Source organism: Macaca thibetana, chromosome 2 (genome assembly GCF_024542745.1).
Source record: "Macaca thibetana thibetana isolate TM-01 chromosome 2, ASM2454274v1, whole genome shotgun sequence".
Classification (NCBI taxonomy): Eukaryota; Metazoa; Chordata; class Mammalia; order Primates; family Cercopithecidae; genus Macaca; species Macaca thibetana.
The window spans coordinates 114,950,012-114,977,056 of NC_065579.1; the positions used below are offsets into that span (position 1 = coordinate 114,950,012).

Sequence of the window (27,045 nt, forward strand, 5' to 3'; positions counted from 1 at the left end):
CCTTGCTCCTCAGCTTGCAGACAGCCTACTGTGGGACCTTGGGATCGTGTAAGTTAATAAACTCCCCTATATATGTGTATGTGTGTGTATATATATGTGTGTGTGTGTGTGTGTGTGTCCCATTAGTTCCCCACTTGAAGAAACCTGACTAATACAGTGGGTATCCTGGCTCTTTATAGAGGATATTATTCAAGGATTTCTTAAACTTGGGAATGTAAGACTTCAGGGCCGGCCCCGATTTGGGAAATACTGAATTAATAATAACTCTGTCACTTTAGGCAATCCCTTTGCACTAAAGCCACATAGCCGTACTCTAAGATAGCAAGCAGCTGATTTAGAATATAAGCCTATATCTGTCATTTTCATATTATTTCATCAAATAGAGAAAAATAAACATAAAGTTTTTGAGAATATAAGGGCCCTTCAAAACCCACTGGCCAAAGTTTAAGAAACTCAGGACTTCAGCAATGCACCTAAGAAACCAAGCTCATGAAGACGTCAAATTTTAATCAACAGATTAACTAAAAACCTTTCCATCCCATTTCATGATTTCTCTTTTCTATAGCAAATGATGTTTTTGGAAGAAAAAGAGTGCATATTTCCCTTGCCTGGCTACTCAAAATGTGTTCCTCTGACTAGCAACAACAGCATCACTTGAGAGTTGTAAGAAATGTAGATTCCCAGGCCCCAGCCTAGACGTAATGCATCAACCTGTATTTTAACAAGATCCCCAGCTAGGCTGTTTGCACATTAAGGTTTGAGAAGCACATCTCAGAGCACTAGTTTTAAAACTAGGTCTATTAAGATCATCTTGAGAACTTTCTCAAAAAACAAATTCCTAAACTTCATCATTCTCTGACTCCAACAATCTCTGCAACAATGTGGCTAACACAGCACTGGGAATGGACAAACACGGCTTCCGATTCTATGTTCTTTCCAATTCATTTTATGAACTTAGGCAAGTTCCTCAGCTTTTATAAATTTGTGAAATGAAGATGACAACAGTACCTTCTTCTCAAGGACCACACATAAAGCATTTAAATATTTGATAAGTGCTAGTCACAATATGGGTGTATTTTGCCTTGGCAAAAAGTAATGCCTAATTTTATGCAATAAACAATTGTTAATTGTCAACTAATATATAAGCGAATATTGTTAAGTTGCTCAATATAATGCTTATCACAAAAACGGTATGTAACAGCTACATAAATACAAAGAAAATCATGTATTTGGCACCTTACTGCCATTGGGTCACTATTATCTCTCCATATTAGAGGTACAACAGTGTCAAAAACTAGCATCTGATTAAATAACAGAAATAACAGCTAAGTACTTAGTACTTTCATCTTTCTAAGCAATTTATATGATATGTTACTTAATCCTGACAACCTGATGAGGAAGGTCCTTCACACATCAACATTTATGCATCTCTTTGATTACTTCTCATGCATTAATTCCTAGATTTGGGAATCACTGAGTTCAAAGTATATTGAACCATCAAGGCTACTGATATGAACTACTAAATATCTCTCAGGAAATGTAGTCAATAGTTTACATCCAACAGTAGTATAGAAAGAAGTCCCATTTCCCCAAAACTTTGTTAATAACAGGCATTCTCTAATTCTCCAAATCTCTAATAAAAATTTGTCATTACTTAGGAATACAATATAAAGGGAAATAACTTCTTCTAAATGTCCTAGATAAAACAATCTACCATGAAAATTAATGTCTCCTAGGCAACCAGGAAGTCAGACACAATGAAAAAGAAACACTGTTCTCTTGGTTAAAAGAATAAAAGTGTGTTTCCTTTTAACTAGAAAAATAAAGTTGTTATTCCATTATGGCTGGAAATATTAAGGTTCACTGTAAAAAATAATCTGCTATTTTTATACCCTGGCATTACTTAGTGAATGGCAAGAATCTAGACCAACCCTAGAAGGCACGAATGTCTTTGGGGGACATCAGAAAAAGCCTTAACGCCAGACACTTCTTCCAACTGGAAAGGAGGTTTCTATTTCAATTCTCTTAAACACTGGGGGCTCAATTGTTAACCAAGAATGTAAATGAGCTTATTAAAAGCTGCTGGCTAATGGATCCCAAGACTAACCTTAGGAGGAACAATGCCCTGTCATCTAACTGAGGAACAACACAATCTGAGCTAGCCCCACTCTCAAACATACTTTCTTGATTACTTAGAAAACAAGGTACATAAATGAATGGTTGGAGACATACATTGAAGATTATATGATTTATAAAACATTCTAATCTACAGGCGTATGTCAAAATTCCACCGTAGAAGAGGAATCCTACAAGAAGATAACAAGGTGAACAAAGAGAAAGAGAAGACAACGTGAAGTGCCTCAGAATTTAAGCAAACAAGCATACCCGTAACATTTTTATACAAAGAGACTTTTTTAGTGAAGTATATTAAGTCATCAACTTATGTCACTAAAAAAATTTTCAATTGTTAACAAGTCAAAGAAAATCCAAAACCTCAGCTATTTATAAACAGAAAACACCTAGGTATTTCAAAATGCCAACTGCCTTTTCAAGATCTCACTTCATCAGTTACCTCTTCTCTGTTCTGTCTTTTTTTTTTTTTTTTTTTTTTTTTTGGTACATCTACTTGTTTTACATATTTAACCTCATTCTCACCAGTTCCTTCCCTTTCTCCTAAAAAGATGTTCAGGGATTACATACACTTAATAACCTTTCCTCATTAAACTCTAATCACCTATTCATTTAATAAATATGTATTATATACTTGCCATATTCCAAATACTATTCTAGTGGTAAATATGACAGACCAGCCCTCTGCTCTCATGGAGTATTGGCACAGGGTGAGGATTGCAAGCAGTAGAGACTACAAGTCAGTCAACAAGGAATAATATTCTGATTGTGACTTGAAGGAAATGATCAAGATGGAACAACAGGAAGGGACTTGGAAGAGGCAGAAGTGGCTGCTTAAGTGTCAAAGAAAAGGGGAACCTCACGTTTGATCTGCGATTTGAATAAGGAGTCCACTATATGTGACTATATGGGGATAAAATGTTCCAGGTGGAGGAAACAGCAATTGCCAAGGCAAGAATGATCTCAAGATCTTAGAGGAATGGAAAGAAGAGTGTGGAGTTGAGTCTAACAGCCGGCAGCAAGGCACAGGTGAGGAGATGGGTTTGAAAGATGAGCAGGGAACAGATCATACAAGGTCTCGTGTGGTGTTTCACTTAATGAGTGTTGAGAAACTCATGATGACAAAGATTCAAGCTCCAGAGTGTTCAGGGTCTAAATGTGACTTTCGAAAAAAGATTTCACTATTGTACATTAAAAATCATCTCCGGACGCCAGGTGTGGTGGTTTATGCCCCTCATTTAGGAGGCCAAAGCAGAAGGATCCCTTAAGAACAGGACTTCAGGACCAGCCTGGGAAATACAGCAAGACACCATCGAAAGAAAGAAAGGAAAGGAAGAAAAGAAAGAAAGAAAAAAAGGAAAGAAAGAAATTAGCTGGGTCTGGTGACTTGCACCTATAGTCCCAGCTACTCCAGAGGCCGTGGCAGGAAGATTGCCTGAGGCTGGGAAGTTGAGGCTGCAGTGAGCTGTGATCATGCCCCTGCACTCTAGCCTGGGTGACATGGTGAGATCCTGTCTATAAAAACAAACCTCGGGAGCTTAAAAAAAAATGCACATGCCCCATTCCCAGATTGTTTTTCTGTTAAGATTTTTGAAAAGTGACATAAAATTCACATACCATAAAATTCACCCCTCTAAAGTGTACAATTTGATGGTTTTCGGTATGTGCGCAAAACTGTGCAATTATCATAACTATCTAATTCAGAATACTTTTACCCCCAAAAGAAAAACCATACATTTTAGCAGTCATTTCACATTTTCCTCTAGCCCACAGCCCCTGACAACTATTATTCTACTTTCTGTCTCTGTGGATTTGCTTATTCTGGACATCCTATAGAAATGGAGTCATACAATATGTAGCCTTTTATGTCTAGCTTATTTCACTTAGCTTGTGTTCAAGTTCACCCACGTTTTACCATGTATTCATCCTTTATTCTCTTTAAAGGCTGAATAATACCCCATTGTATGTATACACCACATGTTTTTCTCCATTCATCAGTTGATGGACATTTGTTACCGCATTTTTGGACATTTGTGAATAGTGCTGTGAATATTCAGGTGCGAGTTTTGTGTGGACTTATGTTTTCAATTCTTGAGTGTACACCTAGGAGTGAAACTGCTGGATCATGTGGGAACTCTATATTTAACTTTTTGAGGAACTGCCAAGCTGTTTTCCTTAGTGGCTATGCCATTTTATATTACCACCACCAATGAAAGAGGGTTCCAGTCCTCCACATCTTCACCAACACCCCACTCCGAGATATTTTAAATTAACTGGTTTGGCTGAGACCTAGGCATCAGGCTCTTTTGGTTTTTATTTTGAATGTTTCTACAGTGATTCTATTCAAAACGTATAGTGAAGGCCAAGAAGAAGCCCTTTCTCCAGCCTGTTCATTGCCAACTTGGTATTTATACCTACTCCCTCTTCCTGATAAGTATTCGTACCTACTCCCTCTTCTGCTCCAGAGTTCTTCAGACATGTTACTTGGTGCCACCAGTACTCTCAGTGACATCTGCTTTGACTCATCCAGTGAGACAAGGAAAGACAAATAAGGAGGACATAGTCTTACACTTTTAACAGTCTCACTTACTTCTGAGTAGAGCCAGTGTCTGTGGGAAATCTTCACAGTTATCCCCATGTCCAGATAGGTTTTCTCCGGGCACTCTGGTTTCCTTCCTCATCCCAAAGGTGCATGTTAGGTTAAGAGGCATGTCTACGTGGTCCCAGTCTGAGTGAGAAGGCGTATGTGGAGTGTGCCCTGAAAGTGAATGGCGCCCTGTCAAGCGTGGGTTCCTGCCTTGGGCCCTGAGCTGCCAAGACAGGCTCTGGCCACCTGAGACCCTGAACTGCAATGAGTGGGTAAATAATTATCCTGCTTTTATTAATCTTTCTTAAACATATGTAGAGATCATCTTTATTTCTATATTTAATATTAAAAACATTTTGGTTTTTATTTAGAAATTTGGTGATGTTTTGTGAGATGAAATATGCCACAGGCATTTTTTTTTTTCAATCAGCCTATGGTCAAATTGGTTTCGTTATACATTGTTTTGGTTAAAGTTGTAGTTTCTAAGAACCTACCTATGACTCAAGTGAGGACTTGTATTTTCATGTAATGTGAATCACTAACCCCCTTCTTCCACTGATTGATCCAATGAAGACCTTTTACACAAAAAGAGGTCACCAGTTAAAAATATATATACACACACACACACATATATACATGTATACATGTATTTATACATGTATACATACATATATACCCACACACATATATATGTGTATATATATGAGTGTATATGTGTGTGTGTATATGTGTGTGTGTATATATATATATGATCCTGAAGTTCTTTTCATCTAGTCAAGATATAGGGTGTAAATGGATACTTCTATGTTTTATGCTTCCACCTGACCTTGAGTATTAAACATGGTATTGTATTTGCAAAAATGTATAAAATTTAAAACTATTTTTGTCATTTTATAAAATGTTTTCTTCCAAACCAAACACAGGTGATGAAGGTCTAAAACACCAGCATCAAGCCTTAGAGCTTTGTGTTTGTAGAAAATATCAGGGAAAAGCCAGGCACAGTGGCTCATACCTGTAATCCCAGTGAGAGGTGACAATATGCTAGCAGCCCTCACTCTCAGTGCCTCCTCAGCCTCCGCATCCACTCTGGCGGCACTTGAGGAGCCCTTCAGTCAACCACTGCACTGTGGGAGCCCCTCTTTGGGATGGCTCCCTCTGCTTGCCCGGAGGTGTGGAGGGAGAGGTGTGGGCGGGAACTGGGACTGCACACACCACTCACAGGCCAGCCCGAGTTCCCACAGGCACGGGCTTGGTGGGCCCTGTACTTGGAGCGGCCAGAGCTGCCTGCCCACAGCAGTGAGGGGCTTAGCACCCCAGCCAGCAGCTCTGGAGATTGCCCCGGGTACCCCAGCACTGCCGGCCTGCATGCACCATGCTCAAACTCTCACCAGGCCTTAGCCGCCTCCCTGCCAGGCAGGGCTGGGGACCTGCAGCCCGCCATTTCTGAGCTCCCCCACTCTGCTGTGGGCTCCCCCGTGGCCCGAGCCTCCCTGGGCGCCGCTCCCTGCTCAGTGGTGCCCAGTCCCATTGACAGCCCAAGGGCAAGGGCTGAGAAGTGCAGGCCTGGCTCCGGACTGGTGGGCAACTCCACTTGCAGCCCCTGTGCCGGATCCACTAGGTGAAGCCAGCCGGGCTCCTGAGTCTAGTGGGGACTTGGACAACTTTTATGTCTAGCTAAGGGATCATAAACACACCAATCAGCACTCTGTGTCTAGCTCAGGGTTTGTAAATATACCAATCAGTACTCTGTATCTAGCTAACCTAGTGGGGACTTTGAGAACTTTTCTGTCTAGCACTGTGTCTAGCTAAAGGATTGTAAATGCACCAATCAGCACTCTGTGTCTAGCTCAGGGATTGTAAATATACCAATCAGTACTCTGTATCTAGCTAACCTAGTGGGGACTTTGAGAACTTTTCTGGCTAGCACTGTGTGTCTAGCTCAGGGATTGCAAATGCACCAATCAGTACCCTGTCAAAACAGTCCAATCAGCACTCTGTAAAATGGACCAATCAGCTCTCTGTAAAATGGACCAATCAGTAGGATGTGGGTGGGGCCAGATAAGGGAAAAAAAGCAGGCTGCCAGAGCCAGCCAGCAGCCACCTGCTTGGGTTCTCTTCCACACTGTGGAAGCTTTGTTCTTTCCTTCTTTGCAATAAATTTTGCTGACGCTCACTCTTTGGGTCCATGCAACCTTTATGAGTTGTAACACTCATCACGAAGGTCTGCAGCTTTACTCCTGAAGCCAGTGAGACCATGAACCCACCAGGAAAAACAAATAACTCCCTACGTGCCACCTTTAAGAGCTGTAACACTCGCCCTGAAGGTCTTTAACTTCACTCCTGTGGGCAAGACCATGAACCCACCAGAAGGAAGAAGCTGGAGACACATGTGAACATCTGAAGGAGCAAACTCCAGACACACCATGTTTAAGAACTGTAACACCGTGAGGGGCTGCAGCTTCACTCTTGAAGTCAGTGAAACCAAGAACCCACCAATTCCAGACATACCAGCACTTTAGGAGGCCTAGGGCAGATCACTTGAGGTCAGGAATTTGAGACCAGCCTGGACAACATTACAAAACCCTGTCTATACTAAAAATACAGAAAATTAGCTGGGCGTGGTGGTGGACACCTTTAATCCCAGCAACCTGGGAGGCTGAGGCAGGAGAATCACTTGAACCCAGGGACAGGTTGCAGTGAGCCAAGATTGTGCTGCACCACTGCACTCCAGCCTGGTTAACAGAGGAAGACTCCATCTCAAAAAAAGAAAAAAATATCAGGGAAAGACAGAAACCCAAATAAAAAAGAAACAGATTTCTACACTGAAGGACAAAGTATGGCATGACTTCTCAGTCTGATGGAGGCTGAGATTTTTTTTTTCATTCTGAGTCATCTTAACAGTTTAAAAAAAAAAACAAACAAACAAAACAAAATCCAAACCATGTTTTTCATGTGTACTATAATAACGGAGAGGAACTTACAGGTTTAAATACGAAAACAATACCTAAGGAAGAGAATTAGAAGTTGAAAATCACTTTACTGTTATGTATCTATCTGGAGTAATCAAAATTCCTACTATATTATAGTCTGTATACGGTCAAAAAAGATTCACAGATATTCATCTCCATGGACTGTATGAAGACACTATGGATATATTGGGACATCAGTTCAGAAATGATGTCAAAAGCTTGTATGATAAATCTAAATCAGCTGTGATCTTTCAGAAGCAGGAGCTTCCGAAGGGGTTCCTGTAACATCCCTTTATCAGAGCAAGGCCACTCAGAGGTTAAGAAACATTGGGTCTTTTACTTTAACAGCTCTGACATATTATTTTAAAAATAAACACCAAAGGAAAAACTATATAAATTATATTTTGAACACTTCCATTGAACAAATTAAAGTTCCCAACACAAGTGAATACAAGATAACAATTACTATTCTGCATATGAGAGAAATTATTCCACCATTTTTGACTCCTGAATTGTTGGCAATATTCATGGCAAAGCAATGCTGCTCATAGGTTTTTGCTAAAACAGAATATAAGGCTAATTACAGTGTCAATTATAGCTATGTGTCATTTGTACTCTATAGCCTTACTCCTATTTTAAGTGTTCTACCATATTCTTCCAATATCTAATGGTGTTATTCACAAGATAACTACATGATTGATACATCTTTTACATAACAGTGTACCACAGGTGGTACAACCTTGTAAGAGAACAAGTTTAGAAGTATATAATGCACATCTTCCTTCAATCCTGTTTATTAGCATATGGAAAACACACTTGAAGATAACCAGATAGAAATTCAAGGCCTTGAATCCAAAGCCATCCCAAACTACTGATTCCCCGTGTTCTCCCAGGTCCTCAGAAAATGTCGGTTAAAGGAAATCACAAAAAGTCAAACTATAGCCTCTGTGTTATGTCCCCACTAAAGCCAATATGGCCAGACTTTACTGTAGTTGAGAGGTCCTTGCTCATGGGGTCTCGAAATAGAGCTTCCAAATTTCAGCAGAGGTGGCTATTATAAAACATTAAATAAAAGGTGAATTTAAAGTAATCAAGTGTTGTCTCTTCTTCCACCATCATGGGTTTTACAGCACAGCATTATCCAGGGCTCCATTCATGGTAATTCTGCTTTTTCATTGCTTGACAAATGCCTTCCCATTTCCCTGCACCCTAGACAAATTGGTATTTCTCAGCAGCTCTTAGAATGACAATGGCAGTTTTCTCTTCATCGTTTTTTCATTTCTTCATCCTCTCACCATGACAGGCACTCATCAGGGGATCTCCAATCCTACCCATCTCATTACTTCTTCATTCTATTTGTCACCATTTGGAATTTCAGAAGTCTTAATTATTAGCTTACTCTTACCAACAGTAATGAGGCTCTGGCTGCCTACTGGGGAGCATCATCGAACACTAACGAGCTAGCAGACTGAGACCCACACCTGAATCCCATCACGTGGTTCCATTGTTCAGGCCAGGTGGGACATTTCTGTCTGCAGGCAAGCTTTCTGCGGAGAGCTGGAGTTTGCAGGGTGGCTATTATGCATTCACTTTGGTCTTATGATTCACACTGACTCAAAACAGCTTTCCTGTGTGGTCATACTCATTTACATACTGGCTATTACCTTCCTTATAATAACACTTACTGTTTATTTCTGCCTTGTCCTCCTTTTCACTTGTATAAGAGCTTCCTCGAGCTAAGAGTTCTCAAAGGGAACACTAATTGGTCATTTTTGTATAGCTACTTTTGATCTCCTCCTGACCGGGAATGAACAGTGAGTCTCTCACAGCCATCTGGGCGATCCAGCTGTATACAGACCTTCCTTGACACTCCCGCAGTAGTCAGCATACTGCCTCAACACAAAAGAGGCTAGACAAATGTTAAGTGACATGTATAAAGTTTTCTGAGCACCACAGACAGACCCAGATGCAGAGGCGACAGAAAGGTAAAGCATTAAGAAGGAGCTGGTGCCTCTGAAACTATGACAAACATGTCTTTATATAGTTAACGAGGGAAGATGCAACTGACCCAAAATCCATCTCTTCCTTGACTTCCTATCCTTTCACAGCAACAAGAGCCTTGCACCAATGAGGACAAATGAGCATTGGTTGAATACTCCTGTGTGCCCAGCCTACATTAAGCATTTGACCTACATTTGCTCACTTAAACCCCAATGGTCCCTACAGTACATATGGAGGAAAACAAAACTCATAGAAGTCAAGCAGCTTGATCAACATCACCCAGTAGCGAAAAGCCCAAAGCTCTTCTCAATACAAGTGGTCACCCAACACTGCTCAGAAAAGGGTGAGGCAAAATGAGGGCCTAGGGTGGGTTTTGGAATAGCAACACCCTGAAGGTGATAGAGGCTGGTGTCAGAGAAGAAGAGCAGTGGCATCACCTAGGTGTGTAATGCTGCCTTTGTCCCCTGTTGCTGCTGCCTTCTATCCAAGGTGACCACCGTGTTGACCACTGTCTAGGAAGTACTGTACTCAGGACAAAGGATGCTCTCTTTTTTTCACATTTTTATACAGCTAAGAGAAGCCATTTCTGAAAACAGGACTTGGAGGTCAACGTTTACATATGATTCCACCAAGGACATCTCCTGATGATACCTATGAAGGAGAGACCGTTCATTAGAAAACTTGTGCAGTAACATTTACATTGGCATTTGTTAACCATACTAATAACAGCTAATATTCCTACAGCCCTTGCTATATATCAGACATTATGCTATAAATGCTTTATGTAAATATCTCGCTTAATCCTCTTCAAAGCCTTGTGAGGTATTTTTATCATCCTAATTTTACAAGAGAAAGCACTAAGAGTTTAAGTCCCTTGCCCAAGTTCACATGGAAATAAGTGATGGAGCCGAGATTTGTACCCAAGTATGTGACACTGGTCTCCTCCCCACCTCCAGCAGTGCTAAGAAAGATCTTCTGCCCACATTGCATTATGTGCTGTACTTTTTTCATGTAAATGATCACTTCAAATGTCTACATCCTGGTGGGTGAGCGGAGGAGGTGACAGGAAGAACAAAAAAAAAAAAGATATGATGTCAAGAAAGGAATTAATTTTCAAGTGCACAATCGCTGCTGCCCACAGAGTCTGTCTGTTTGGTTTTCCATAGGTATAAAGAGATTACTCAGAGTCCATAAGGTGGCCATGCCAGGCCTCTCGGGGTCAAGCGGACAGGCCAAGGGTGTACCCAGGCTCTCCTTAGCTCTCTACATGGCTCTGCCTCATCTGCTTGCTTGGTTCACCCATGACATCAGAGAAACAAAGATGGGAGCAATGCTACTTCAAGCGTATGCCAGTTACTAAGGGTAACTTATGGCAACTCTCATTGCCACGTGGGCTGAGAAGCACAACATAATAATTAAAAGACTGATAAGCAATCACTAATGAAATGTATAGGTATTGTTGAAAAACGCATTTTGAGTCCAAGTGAAACAATGATGTGTGTTCTCCCAGTGCAGAATCTCTGAGCTCTGTAATCTTAAAGGCTTTTGCTTTTAAGATACTATTTCACATGCCAGCTATTAGTAACCCATACATTTGCACCCTGGTTTCATGACAAAAATGAGGAAGGACAATTGCTTTCCCAAAAAAAGGCAACAAATAGAATTTTTTTAAAAAAAACCTTTCTCTTGGAAAATTTTGATCTGTTTCAAGTGATCTTTGTTCAGGAGACCCCTACTCCAAGAGTCCTGCTGGGACAGAGTTGTGCTGGCATCACTCGACTCCTACCTTTGTAGTCTTTGCCTTTGTGTGTTTCAAAGCCTGTTAGAAACAGCTCATGGAAGCAGGGCTCAGAAGACAAAGGTGTGCGCTAGGCCCTGCCCCAGCTTTGTTCTCTAACAGAAAGCACAATGTCAACCACTCTCTAGTCATCTCCCTGACCCATGTCCCTGACTGGCACACAAAGAGGGCCACATGAAACCGTTCCATGGCTCAGGCCAGGGTTTCACACATAAATTACCCTTAGTAACAGCACATGCCTGAAGTAGGGTTGCTCCCAACTTAAATATTTCTCTGACGTCATGGGTGAACGAAGCCAAGCAGATGAGGCAGAGTCATATAGGGAGCTCAGGAGAGCTTGAGTATGCCCGTGGCCTGTCCACTTGACCCCTGAGTCTAATGAGTCAGCATGATCTTTGGAGTTCTAGGATGGCATTATTTACTTCTCTTGCATAGTCCAGAAGGAACATTTTTCCAACTAAATGCTGATTCCCAAGAGCTCTGACCTCCAGTCAAAAGAGTAAAAGTTGCTTGGTAAGCTCAGTGCCGGGGTCTTCTATATCAGGAAGGGCCCAGGCCTAGCACTCATGTTGTGGCTTCTTCCTCCTGCACTCTAGGCAGATGTCACTAATTAACTATGACATGTTCTCCTGCAGGGTATTAACAGAATCTTTCAGATAGCCATTACCAATCGATCAGAGTTGCTGCATGACATGGAAAACCTATTGCTCATTTCACTTTTAGGCTTTAGACTAATGACCCAGGGAAACTTTTCATGGCAGCCCTGAGATGGTTCCTTCCATTTCAAGCTAAGGATGTGATAATACATGTATCTTCCAGAATCTTGACTCTTTCAATTAGGAGCATGAATAACAAACTTCTGGCATTGAAATAACATGTTCTATGGTAATCCTCTGACTAATCACCTTGTTAATAAATATCTAAAGACCGCATTTTTCTCTGGGCTTCCAACTTCCATGGGAACATTCTGATTGTGACATAATTTTTAAATTAGTGGGTTTATTCATAGTTTTGTGTTAGTAAATGTGAAGCTTTTTACTAATTAGCAAATTCTGTAAATCCACAGCAGTATTAATTTTCAACTGTATGGGGAATTAATATAAGAAAAAAGAAATAAGGAGACAATTAAAATATCCCTAGAGGCAGTCATTTCTATAAAATTCAGCACAAAGCAAGAAAACATTAACCCATTTTGAGGGTGCATTTAGAAAGGATTACAAAAGATGTGTCAGTGTCACAGAGAACAAGTGAAGCATGCATTTACTGTGGCTCACACTCTCAGTTACAGCTAAATTCCCTAATGACATTTTCTCAAGTTACTGCTGCTGAGATGTCCCCTCCTGCCTTGATGCACTTTTCTAGCACTTTCTCATTTAATAAGGTTTTTATTATTTCTTTACTGATGTTTCCACTCAAATTGCTGGTGTGCTCTCTTTCACTTTAGGGAACAATGCACAGTATAATGTTCTGATCCTCAAAAACTGCCCCACAAGAGGTCTCTTGCTAACCAAGTGCTTGCTCATATCCATTTCACTTTTCCCACTAACCCACTGAGAAGATGGAAAACATATGTATCTCTGGGCTCCTGTTTAACCTCCCAGCTCCAGAAGATGAGAGAAAGCATGTCCCTCTCACAGGCACTTATGCCATTTCTTATGAAGCCATCCCACACACTGTTAAACAAATCTGACTGTTTTTCAAACTCCCCTTTAACTGCTTCATCTCATTGCTAAGATGTTGGAGTCTTCCTGTGTTGGTGGCCATGGAAACCACCTGTATTATGTGTATAATGGCATGAGGTCTTTTCTTTGCTTTTCCTGCCATGCCAGGTTGCTGGGGACAGGCCAGAGCCCTGTGTTTAGACAAGTCAAGTACAGATGTTTAAGAATGACAGCTCCCAACAGCTTCAGATCATAGCTAATACCAAAACTAAACTGCAACATGGTATGCTCTGATGGGGAAACTGTGCACAGTTTGTAAGTACACAAACAAGACAGTACACAGATAATTGTAGGTTCCATTTGGGGGCAATTTTCTTCCCTTATCCTGGCTATCAGTGATATAATCTGCTGCAGAAGAATGTGGTGTTAACCAATTAGTGTAACACATAGAAGTGTCTGTCTTGTAATTCTGTATTATTTACAGTGCCTGGGACGCACTCCTAATACAGGGCTTCTCACAGACACAGTAATTATGCATTTGATTCTCTGTCTTACATATTAGTTAATGATCTCCTTAAGGGCTGGGAATACTGTCAGAGATTGGGATTGCCTATCAGCCCCCTCCCAAGCAGACCTAAGCATCCAGGTGGTAGGCAAGAACAGCTTCATGAATGGCTAGGCAGTTCCCAGTAGTGTCTAGAAATTCTGTAAGTAAATTTTAAATAGCTTGGTTCAGGCCAGAAACCAAAATGGGTCTCCCCGTTCCCTCACCCCAGGTCTGCAGTGACATACTGTCCTGATCTCCTCTTTCTGTTTGAGGTTGAAAATGGTATTGGGAAGAACCAGGCAGGCCTTATCTGACCTGCTTACCATGTGGAGCCTGATGGGCAGACCATTCACAACCACAAGCAGGTCCAAGAGAAAGAGGACAGAATAGAGCCGGTCCTCTATTTTTAGATGATGAGTTTTCCTCCATTAGCATGTTGTCACCAGGCAAGGTAGTTGCTGATTCTCCTGATGTAAGGAGACAGAGAGAAAGAGAGTATGTGTATGTGTGTGTGTGTGAGTGAGTGAAGGAGAGGTGGCGGGAAGGGAGTAGGAAGGGACACAGAGCCAGGGACTAAAGAGAAAAGTCCCTTCCTAAGAAAAGAATAAGATAATATTTTCACTTACCATCCCTATATACACAGCAGCCAACACAGTGCCAGGCAAATAATTGACACCCAATAAACATCAGCTGAATGAATAAATGGATTCATTCATTGCACTTTTCCATATCTCTATCTCTAGTATTTAAGATTTGTTGAATGTATCTTATAAGAGCCTACTGTTGTACACCAAACCAAACCAAAACAGCAGAATGTCCTAAGGCACTAACATATGTGTAGAAATTACACATCAAATTACCAATCAGATAGATGCTAAGGTAGAACTGAAATATGGGCCAAACCCATTTTGGAAACAAAGAACAAAGTCAACACTCCAGGTCAAGCTTTTAGACAGCTATTCTTCCAAAGCACCTGGACACCAAGACACACTCAACAAATTTCAGGTCATTCCTTCTCTCATTAAGCCAGTTACAGCCAAGTTATAGAAGTGGAGTCCTTACAAGTCACTATTGATAGAATAAGAGCTAGTCAAAGAATATTTGAGCCATTTTTTTCCCAGCCTCAGATGATGGGGGAAAAGAAAAAAAAAAAAAAAAACACCTCAATCAAGGATGTCAAAATGAACCAATCTGCAATAGTCATCTGGGCAGGGGACAGGTGAATAGCCCAATTCTTCTCACAGAGATGAACAAAAAGTTCATGCCATTATCCAGGATTACTTGAAAAGGCAACTCAGTGACTGAGCTTTGCAGTTCTGACACCATTCAAATAGAAATGAGAGCTGGAGATAGAAGGACTGATGGCTCATTCTCAGGAATGTCTGTGACTATGCTTAGATGTGTCAGTAGACAACAGCTTCCTACAAAATGGTACAGGCTTTGGCAGCCTCTTTTTTAAAAGGCCTGTTAGTAACTACTCAGGCACCATTCTTAATATCAAAACGCTCTCTTTTTTATTGCCCAGACTATGGGAATCTGGAAAATGAAAGAAAAGAAAAAAAAAAAGAAAAGAAAAGAAAGAGAAAGAAAGAGAGAAAGAGAGAGAGAAAGATAATTCTGACTATCCCTAGGTAAACTTACACCTGTCAGTTAACTTGATCCACTAGTTATTACCTGAAAACATGCTTTCCCTTTTTTTTTTGAGTTCTCATTCATTCATTCAACATCTACTATGTGCCGGACCCTGTGTTAGATGCTAGGGATACAATGGTTAATGAGAAAAAAATATGTCTTATCACAGGACTCATGATTTATCTGTCTTATAATTAATCTATATTATTTCATTTAACAACTACATACATTAAACACTGCCCTTTCATGGTTATGGAAAGACAGCAGTGAACAAAACAGACAGTCTCTATTCTCTGATCCAGGGGAAAAAGACTAAATGAGTTAATAAGATTTTCAGATAGTTAGGAGAGATGGAAAAACATATATTGGGATAATGCAGTTGAGAGTCAGTGATGGCATGGCGGCAGGACTGTTGTTTGAGATAAAATGGCCAGGTGGTGTCTCCGAGAAAGAAAGTCGCGCTTGAGACTGGCAAATGAAGCCAGCAATCCAGGAAGGGTGTTTGTCAGGGTGGCCCACTTTTCCACACTCCTAGGTTTTAAGAGGAGCCTGGCACTGACTATTAATAGGAAAATAAGTCAGTTGGCCTACTTGGAGGGTATAATACCAGCCAGCACCTTAATATTCAATGTGTGGTCTAGGAATACCAGCATCAGTATCACTCAGGAGCTTGTTAAGAATGCAAATTCTCAGCTCCACTCCAAATGTAATTGATCAAAATCTGCACTTAACCTGATCCCTTGGTAATTCATATGTATACTAAGAATTTGAGAAGCTCTAGAGCTAGCCACCTTGGCTAAGACCTAAAGTCATGTCCACCAAGCGTGGCCTCTATCAGTCATTCCTTTGTTTATTTCAGAATTCATTTGAGAAATTTGAGAACCCAGGCATAGAGGAGGGCTGCTATTTATTGGAGGTCCTCAATATCCTCTAAATAAGGGCAAGAACAAATACAAAGCCCTGATGTGGGCCAAGCTGAATTATAAGTGAAATCAAAAGAAATAAAGGCAAGCCATTTACATTTTATCCCTATAGAAATGGCTAGCCTGTGGAAGTTTTTAGGCAAGGGAGAAGTAATATGATCTACTTGAAATTTTGAAGAAGTGACTCTGGGTGCTGCAGAGAGAGTGGACAATAGCCAAGCAAGCATGGAGAAGCCACACAGTTAAGAGGCTACAAAGGTGAGCCAGAGGATAAGTGGTAGGGACTGGAGTTGGTGAGGCAGCAGTGCGCTTATTCTGAATATGTCTTGGGAGAAGAGGTAATAATACTGATGAATAGCAATGTGGGGCAGCAGGTAGCAAAGAGGATGGTCAAAGAACCAGTCGGTACAGGCATACCTCATTTTACTACATTTTGCTTTATTGTGCTTCTCAGATATTGCATTTTTAGACCAACTAATAACCCTACAATCCCCTTTTAAGTGTTCAAGTGAAAGGAAGTGTCACACATCTCTCACTTTAAATCAAAAAGTAGAAATGGTAAGACTTAGTAAAGAAGGCATGCCAGAAGCCAAAGACAGACCAAAAGCTGGCCTCTTGGGCCAAACAGCCAAGCTGTGAATGTGAAAGACTAGTTCTTGAAGGAAATTAAAAGTGCTACTCCAGTGAACACACAAACAGTAAGAAAGTGAAACAGCCTTACTGCTGATAGGGAGACTTTGAGTGGTCTGGACAGAAGATCAAACAAACCACAACATTCTCTTAAGCCAAAGCCTAATCCAGAGCAAGGTCCTAACTCTCTTCAATTCTATGAAGGCTGAAAGAAGTGAGGAAGCTACAGAAAAGTCTGAAGCTGACAGAGGTTCAAGGAAAGAAGCCATCTTCATAATATAAAATTGCAAGGTGACGCAGCAAGTGCTAATACAGAAGCTGCAGCAAGTTTTGCAGAAGAGGTGGCAAAGATAATTGATGAAGGTGACCATATTAACAATAGATTTTCAATAGTGACAAAACAGCCTTCTACTGGAAGGAGATGCCATCTAGGACTTTCCTAGCTAGAGAGGAGAAGTCAGTGCCTGGCTTCAAAGCTTCAATGAACAAGCTGAATCTCTTGTTAGGGACTATTGCAGATGGTGACTTTAAGTTGAAGCCAATGGTCTTTGAGCATTCTAAAAATCCTGGATCCCTTAAGAATGATACTACATCAACTCTGCCTGTGCTCTGTAAATGGAGCAACAAAGCCAGGATGACAGCACATCTGTCTGTTGCATGATTTACTGAATTTTTTAAGCCCCCTCTTGAGACCTACTGCTCAGAAAAAAAACATTCTTTTCAAAATATTACTGCTTATTGATGATGTACCTGGTCACCCAAGGGCTCTGATAGAGATGTACAAGGAGATGAATGTTGTTTTCACACCTGCTAATACAACATCTATTCTGCAGCCCCCAGATCAAGGAGCAATCTTGACTTTCAAGTCTTATTACTTAAATACATTTTGTAAGGCTATAACTGTCATGGATAGTGATTCCTCTGATGGATCTACCCAAAGTAAATTGAAAACCTGGAAAGGATTCACCATTCTAGATGCCATTAAGAACATTCATAATGCATAGGAGGTCAACATGAACATAGTTTAGAAGAAGTTGATTCCAGCCCTCATGGATGACTTTGAGGGGTTCAAGATGTCAGTGATGAAAAAAGCAAGAAAACTAGAATTAGAAGCCTGAAGATGTGACTGAATTGCTGTAATCTCATGATCAAATTTGAACGATGAGAAATTGCTTCTTATGGGTGAGCAAAGAAAGTGATTTCTTGAGATGAAATCAACTCCTAGTGAAGATGATGTGAACATTGTTGAAATGACAACAAAGAATTTGGACTATTATACTAACTTGGTTGATAAAACAATAGCACTGTCAAAGAGAATTAACTCTAACTTTAAAATAAATTCTACTATGGGTAAAATGCTATTAAATAGCATTACATTCTACAGAGAAACCTTTCATTAAAGGAAGAATCGATCAATGTGGCAAACTTCATTTTTATCGTAAGAAGTCGCCACAACCACCCAACTTTCAGCAACCACCACCGTGATCCGTCAGCAGCCATCAATATTGAGGCAAGACCTTCCAATGATTACCTCAGTGAAGGCTCAGCTTATTGTTCACATTTTGTAGCAATAATGTATTTTTAATTAAGGTATGTACTTTTTTAGACATAATGCTATTGCATACTTAATAGACTACAGCTTAGTGTAAATATAGCTTGTATATGCATTGGGAAACTTAAAAAATTCACATGACTGATTTATTGTGATATTTGCTTTGTCACAGTGGTGTGGATCTGAACCCATAATATCTTTGAGGTATGGCCGTACCACTATGAGGCATGCAGGTGGGCATACTACCCATGCTGCTCCCAGTCACCATGGCTGACCCCTAGTGGGGCTGATCCCAAATACAAAATACAAGAATTCATAAACAACCCAACACTTTCTATTAATGGAGAATGCTATAACTCCTAGTTCCCACTTCTATTCTTCACAGTTGGATTCTAATAGGTGCCTGTTATTCCTTTAAAAATATGAGAGCAATGGATTTCATTGATTTACAAAAAAGGGAAATTAGTTACACAAGAAAATGAATACTAACTCAGATAAATAGTTCAAGCAAATAGATAAAAGACCACTTAAAAATCTGAATATTCAAGATAACTTGCTCTCTTAACAGTTTGTGATTGGCAACAAGACACAGATTGAAAACTGCTAGACTTCCCCACACTTTGAGAAAGAGTTGCCACCTAACTACTAAAGCAAAATGAACTAAACTTGCCACTGGAACTCAACCTTTAAGCATTTAAAAAGGCCATTTTTAATGAGTTCCCTTTCAGCTCTTAGTCAAGCTCATCTTTTTGAACTCGATCTTTATTTTTAACAGGAGCACATACTTAAAGAGGTAGAAGGTATGAAGAGGTCAGCAGCAATCATCTTTACTTATAAGAGACAAAGCATTCCTCTTGGAAAAGTCGCCCTACTGTTTTGGGGACTTAAACTTTGAATATTCCTTATAGAAAACACATGTTTGATAATTTATTATGCTAGAGTTTTGGGTTTTTTTTTTCCTTTAAAAAGTATTTTCCCTTTTATGTCCTCCTAGGGCTGACGAAAACAGGCCTTCCAACTCTGAGCTTGCCTCCTTATTGCCTATCTGTGGCTGAAACCCAAACATTTTTCCTATTACAGTTTAAGTGTTTTTGTGTATATTTTATACCCGAATTCAGTAAAGGTTTGACATAGACCAAGGTAACATTTCAGGAAGTATCTTTAAAATAGAAATCTATTTTCAGATACCGGGATGTAGAACAGTTGGTTTTGAATTTATAACTTTGATACCAGCATTTTCCTCTTTAAATGTACTTCTGAAGATACCTCCTGGCCACCAAAGGAGGCTGGCTTGGTTTATTTCAGTACTGTGATAAAGTGATTGAGAACTGAGATTTTATTCCCAAAGACACTAATTCCTTTATCTTATTCTAAAGCCAATTATTTTGCAAATTAGATCCACTGCTTACATAGTATGACATGTGAATAGATGTAAGGAAATCCATCACTACCACTCCAAGCATATGCCTACTGAGTAATGAGTTAGCAGGATCACCTTCATGTTTGAAGACACCAGGATGCTACAGTAGATGAGAATGTAAGCTCTAGCATCAGACTTTGGACAACTCGTTTCTCTACATCTCAGTTTTCCCATTTATACTCAATGGCTGTACTTCCCAAATTAGTCACCTCATATTTAGAGATATTTATTTATTTACTTACTTTATTACGTGTGTGTGTGTGTGTGTGTGTGTGTGTGTGTGTGTGTATGTGTATGCCTTTTTTTTCTTGAGACAGAGTTTCACTCTTGTTACCCTGGCTGGAGTGCAATGGCGTGATCTCGGCTCACTGCAACCTCTGCCTCCCAGGTTCAAGTGATTCTCCTGCCTCATATATAGCTGCTTTGTTGAGATGTAATTCACATATCACACAATTTGCCCATTTAAATGATACAATTCAATGGTATTTACCCAGTGGTACAATCATTACTACAATCAATTTTAGAATGTTTTCATCACTGCCTAGGGATCTTTTAAAAATTCCAAAGACCAGACTATGCCACAGATCCATTATATCACAGTCTCGGGTGTGAGACATAGACATCAGTAGTTTGCGAAGCTCCCCAGGTAATTCCAATGCACAGATATGTTTGGGAAGCCACACTGCATTGGAATCACTGAGTTTCAGGGAAAATAAACACAGAAATAATGAAAGAAGAGATGTTCAGCAGAGAGAATGTCCTATGATATCATAAGCACAGAAGAGGTGATGGGAATAATCATACTAAGGATGAATTTAATGGGAAAGACTATTTAAAGAATTACACTGCAACTTTTATAATCAGGACTAAAATAGCATTTTTTTTACTCTTCAATAATACATCTCCAGGTACAGCATCCTCTGAGAGTATGTATAAGTTGGGAACAAGAGTGTTGAGGTAGGTAAGGGATCAGGAGGAGATAAGAACCTACAACTTATCTAACACATTTCAAGACATTGCCGAGCTTCTTGGCCTTCTAAAAAGCACCTGATTTGATTAACCTTCAGGATGCCACTAACGTACCGCCCCTTTGTGAAATTGTTTCACACTGAAATCAGTTTGATGCTTCTTAAAGCTCTGCATGTGGCATAATACAGCCAGAGTTGTATACTTCAGAAGTTGGTCACCTTCCCAGGGCAAGAGCTCTTTGAAGGCAGAAACAATACTTAGTACATTTAAAAAATAAAAATAAACTATCTCAAGAGCCTAGCACATGTTTTGGCACCGGGTTGACAAATATTTGCTGGATTGAACCAAAGTGAATTCACATCCACTACTGTCAACACAAAAAAGAAAAAAAAAATACTGCACTTGTTCCAAAGTTCCCAGAACACTTAGGAGCCACTGTAGCTCTCAGAAGACTGGCAAGCAAGACCTGCAATTTTACTCTATAAGGGACATTGTAAGAGCAATGCTTGGCGTACTTAATAGTTCTACTGAATAAATGGCACAACCACAAGCTGTTATTAAGAACAGTGAATGCAGGCTGGGCACGGTGGCTCACACCTGTAATCCCAGCACTTTGGGAGGCTGAGGCAGGTGGATCACTTGAGGTCAGGAGTTCGAGACCAGCCTGGCCAACATGGTGACATCCCATCTCCCCATCTTTACTAAAAACACAAAAATTAGCCAGGCTTGGTGGTATGTGCCTGTAATCCCAGCTACTCAGGAGGCTGAGGCAGGAGAATCACTTGAACCCGGGAAGCAGAGGTTGTAGTGAGCTGAGATTGCATCACTATACTCCAGCCTGGGCAACAGAGTGAGACTCCACTGCAAAAAAAAAAAAAAAACAAACAAAAAACTGAATGATGTATTAAACACGCTGAGATCAAGAAAAAAATTGCCATCCAGGGGAAAAAGATTAATTAATATCAGTTAATTTTAATTTTCTTTATAGGAGTAGATTATACAGAAGTCTTTAGGCTTCTGAGGAGAATTTGAGAAAATTTTACAGTAAACAGGAATTTGCATATGCTCTGGGAGCAAAAAGTGGGTCCCCAGACAGGTCACCCGGGGTATGTTCAAGATGAAGAACAAAAGAAGGGCATTTCTGTAAGTGTAGAGTCATGAGGGTGGGAATAAAGGCAGGCTTTAGAGGGAATAGAGAAACTTATGGATTCAATAGAAATACAATTATCATTACAATAGAGCTACATGGTTACACAGTAAGTGATACTATTAAGTACCCTCTCTGGAAAGAGTGTTCTTTGAAAAACAAATGCAGAACAGATCCAAAAGCAAGGTAACAAAAGCTATTAGGTAAAGTCCATCAGGGGAAGAACATCCCTTTCCATAGCATCTTCCTACAAGTACAAGATAATTATGTTTTATTTATAGCACAGGAATAGAATATGAGATTCACCATTCAATAAACTCAGGACAATAATTTCTTTGGTCATTGTTTTTTATTTATAAAATGATGGCTTGGATCACGGTAGTGTTTCCCAAGGTTTTTTTCCTTTTTTTGGAAGGTTTAATAGGCATTACTTGAAGAAACTTAGAGTCAATAGATTCTGAATTATGGTCACTTGAAACCAGCACCACACGATTACCCATCAAGACCTAATCAACCAAATTAACATTAGTGTTTGGGCAGAAAGTAGGTGCAATATCTCCAATGTCCAGGCAGTACAGACTGCTGTGAAACTGATATTCTTCTCTGTGCATGCATGCGTGTGTGTGTGTGTGTGTGCGTGTGTGTGTATATATACATGTATACACATATATACATATATATACACACACACATATACATACACACACATAATTCCTTCTAAATATTTGAATGTTCATATATCTAATTCCTTCTTTTTAATTACTCCAAGCTGAGCATGTGTAGATTAGATTCACTCTGTTTTATAATATTTATTGTATTTATAGGATATGTCCATCACATCGTAGCCCCTAGGCATGTTTACAAATAAGATAGGAAAAAAAGAGACTGTTGATATCATAATGGCTAAAAAATCCACAGACAATATTTTCAAAAAGATCACACAAATGCACATACATGCATACACACACACACACACACACACACACAATCTACAGATCATCCTGGTATCCAATGTGAATTCCGTCAGTATTCTCAGTGCCAACCACACCCTGTGGTTTCTCTTCCTACTCCCTACACAACTCCTGCCATCTTGACTCTTAAAATGTAAAACAAAAAAACATATGACCCATTGATAGAAAGGACAGAAGCCTTTAGATGGGAGACAGGGTCAGATTCATCACATCGTTTCTTTTGACAACCTAGCACAGGGCTTAATGTTGGCTGGGGAGATGGAAAAAGGAAAGAGGCAATGGGAGCAGACCCAGGACCAGTTGGTCAGCAACTCGCAGAGTTCTTTAATCAGCAACAACCTGTCTGCACTGAGGCAACATGCTGCTAAATGCTCAACCTACAGCATTTCATTTCATCCTCTTGATGTCCCTACAAGGTAGTTCCTATTATTTCCATATTTCACTAGATAAAACTGAGGCCCAAGTTAAAAACTATCCCAAGTTACAAAGCTACTAAGTGGCAGGCTCTGGACCTGCACCCAGGTCTTCCCAAGGCCAAAGCTCAGACTCTTCCCCAGAACTGCCCAACTTTTTTCTAGAAAGCCTGGGCTCAGGAAGGTTAAGCCATTCACACAGAGCTCAGAAGTGGCAAGGCCTGGATGGAATGCAATCATGAGGATAGCATGGGCCACTGTCCAGAACTGTGTGATACTGCACTTTCTCTGATCAAATGTCCCCTCTCAGGGTGTCCCAGGGACATTTGAGACTATTTCCCTCTGACACTTCCCTTCTTCTTCAGAAGCACCCATCTCCTTTTGAATTTGAATTTCTGCTAAAAAGTAGATGCTTTCCTCACAAATGTCCCCCCTCCTGTATTCTTTCTCCTTCTCTTGGACCCCCAAACTGAAAACTATAGTGGGTATAGAAAGGAGAGTCTCAAGTGCTGTGAAAATCTTTCTAGCGGACTTTCATCCCTTCCCAACAGCCTGCAATGTGGACTTCTGTTCCCTCAGGAACAAACCGTATGTTTCCTTCCTCAACTGCAGGATCCTGAACTGTCCTTCCTGAACCGAGAACGAACCTGCAGCATCCAGAGCAGCTCTAAGAAGCAGGAGAAGGTACAAAGGCATGCAGCTCCCTACTGCTCTCCGGAAAGGGGAGAGAAGGGCAGCTGCCTCCATTCAAGGCTGGGTGAGGTGAGGAGTTAAATGACTGTCATCACTTGGATTCTGACTTTTCTTCCTCTAGGGAGAAAACTAAAGAGTCTGCTATTGGTGATCATTCATTCTGCGTTCGTTTACGTCTTGTGTACTTTTTTTTGTTGTTTTTCGAGATGGAGTCTTGCTCTGTCACCCAGGCTGGAGTACAGTGATGCAATCTCAGCTCACGGTAACCTCTGCCTCACAGGTTCAAGGGATTTTCCTGCCTCAGCCTCCCTAGTAGCTGGGATTACAGGCACACACCACCACACTCGGCTAATGTTTGTCCTTTTAGTAGAGACAGCATTTCACCATGTTGGCCAGACTGGTCTTGAAGTCCTGACCTCAAGTGATCCACGTGCCTCGGCCTCCCAAAGTGCTGGCATTACAGACAGGAGCCACCACGTCTGGTATTATGTACTTTTGACTCTTGTGTTCTACTTTCCAGTTTAAACAATGATCCCAGCAGCTATGGGAGCTAGAAAGAGCCAGGAGTTTGGAAGCTTTTCAAGACACTGTGAGTCCTCTCCTTTTATCCTGACTTCTTTCTCACTTTCCGCCTTTTCTTGCAGAACAACAAGAAAAGCAAATCCAGTGAAGCCACGAGCCTGCAATTTAGCTCACAAATTGTCCCCAGCATCCTTGTATCTCCATTTCCTTTTTTTTTTTTTTTTTTTTTTTAACCTTAGCTCTTCCTGATGATAGTGAGCATAGCTCAGAGTAACGCCAACTGTTGCTATATCAGCTTAAACCAGTGTGGTACCTGGTGATGGGGCACAGTTAAACCAGGCACTAAGAGCTTAGATGAGCCTTCAGCCACAACTGAAAGGGATATATTGTGAAGCACTCATGAGTTCCATAGCCTCTTCCTAACCCCTCAAGAATCCCAGACTGGGAATGGCTGCAACTTCAGGATTGTAAAGTTGTGTAAATGCATCTTTACATTGACTACCTCATGGTCCAACTTAACACTTTGAAACAAAGGACTTGAGTGTGTTCCTGCACCCCTTTATTCCTGAGTTAAAAACAAAGCTCCATCAGTCGACTCATATTTATAGAGTGCTCCCTGCTCATCTCCTTTCGGTCCTTCTACTTGCCCGGGTAAGAAAATTCAGTGCAGACAATCCCAGCCTTCCCAGACCTCCCTCCTCCTTCCTGACAGAATTAGTTGTTGCTCCCCCATGTTTTATCATGGCCCTTTGCACACTGTGTTCCCCTTATTTATGTGCTTGTCTCCCCAGTTGACTCTGAGCTTCTTAAGGTTGGGAACATTGTTTGTGCCTGTCACATCTTTATGGGCCCAAGAATGGAGATGGTAGGCAAAAGTGGAGCAAAGAATAAAGGAAGAATAAACATTTTTAAAATCTTAGTCTCCAAAGAGTCTTCCTTCTAGCAGGTAAGACAAGACATACAGTGAAACATGAGGCAAGGCAGTAAGCAATAAGGATCAGAATAAAAAGGAAAAAGAAAGGGACTGTTGGACTTGGCTAAGAAGGTCGATAACAAGCTAGTTAGAAACATGAGTAGATATCAAATAGACACCGGTGCAAAAACAGGGCTAGGAAAGGTATGTTGGAAGGGATGTCTAGTTCCAGAATGTGCTGAGATTAAGGAATTGGAAATGTAAGCTAAGCTGCAGATACTAGAAGACTTTTAGTATCGAACAAATGATTCCATTTTTTTATTTTATCTAAACGTTAGAGATGGGTACACAAAGAATATTTACCTGGTTGTAATGTCCAGAAGGACTGTAGTGGACTGGAACTCATGGCAGGGAGACCCAATGGAAACTGTAGAAACAGGTTTACACAATAGCAGAGGAAATCCTTAATAGTTATTTTACTCAAACAAGATTTTCATTTAAAAGAATGAAAGAATTAAGAAGACCACAGCATAAAACGTGAGAACTAAAGTTTATAGAGAGCAACTGGCATCAGAGACAGAATTCATAGGTCAGAAGAGAACTTACAAATACAAGTTCCAATTCTTGGAGAGATGCAAGAACATACTGCCCCTTTAAGTTAAGAACAGACTGTTTGCTCATCAGAAAATAGAATTTATGCCTGACCATTCACATGAAGAGCTGTAAATGAAAGTATAAGCAGTGTCAAAGGAACAAGGAGGGATGCTGGGACACCAAAGATGAGCAACAAGAGAAAGCCATGACTACCATAACTGCTAAAAGGACAAGGGCAAAACAGATTACTCAAAGCCACTGACAGCCACAGTCATGGAGGCCAATATGATTGGTGGGAGAGGCAGTTGCAGTTACTATCCACTGGCAAATAAAGGTGGGAATTAGTATACTCACCTCCTTCTCTTCTCACCGTGTAAACTTACACAAATGCCTCCTATCGAGCAAACCAGGAAGGAAGTCGAGGAGATGCAAGACAGAGATGGGTAGAGGCTGAACCTCAGGCAAAACAAAGATTACCCAACACAAGACACTATAAAAAAGGAAAAAAAATCAGTTTAAGAGGCAAGAGCATCACTGGAAATTAAGAATATGATTGGTAAAACTAAATTTTAAAAAATTACAAGAAATGGAAGGCAAGGCACCAAAAATTTCCCAGGACAAAAAGATTTGGTGGAAAATATGAGAGAAACATCAGGAAGCACAGAAGAGGGGTCCCAGAGAGAGCTCTGAGATTAATAAACACCAAGGGTATGGTGTCTGCAAATGCTCCAGGGAAAAATGCAAGCAAAAGGAAAGAAATGCAACCTGATAATTCTTTAGGATTCAATAACATGTAATGATAAAACAGTTTCTTTGCCCCAAGTCCTTGGAGCATAAAAAAATCTGGGACAATCTGTTCCCTTACCACATCAGAAAAAGCAGCTTTTTGTTTCGAAAGGTCTGTGGTGAAACACAATTCCATGACGTTAATCAATTTATTTCAATTGGGAGTGCAGCATAAATGAAAGGTTCC

At 40.5% G+C, this 27,045-nt stretch overlaps 1 protein-coding gene across 6 annotated transcripts in view; it reads right to left on the reverse strand.

Annotated features, from left to right (window-relative positions):
- The window catches only part of FHIT (fragile histidine triad diadenosine triphosphatase), a 1,489,770-nt gene that overhangs the window by 807,980 nt on the left and 654,745 nt on the right, over positions 1 to 27,045 (reverse strand). The gene's annotated exons all lie outside the window — the stretch shown is intronic.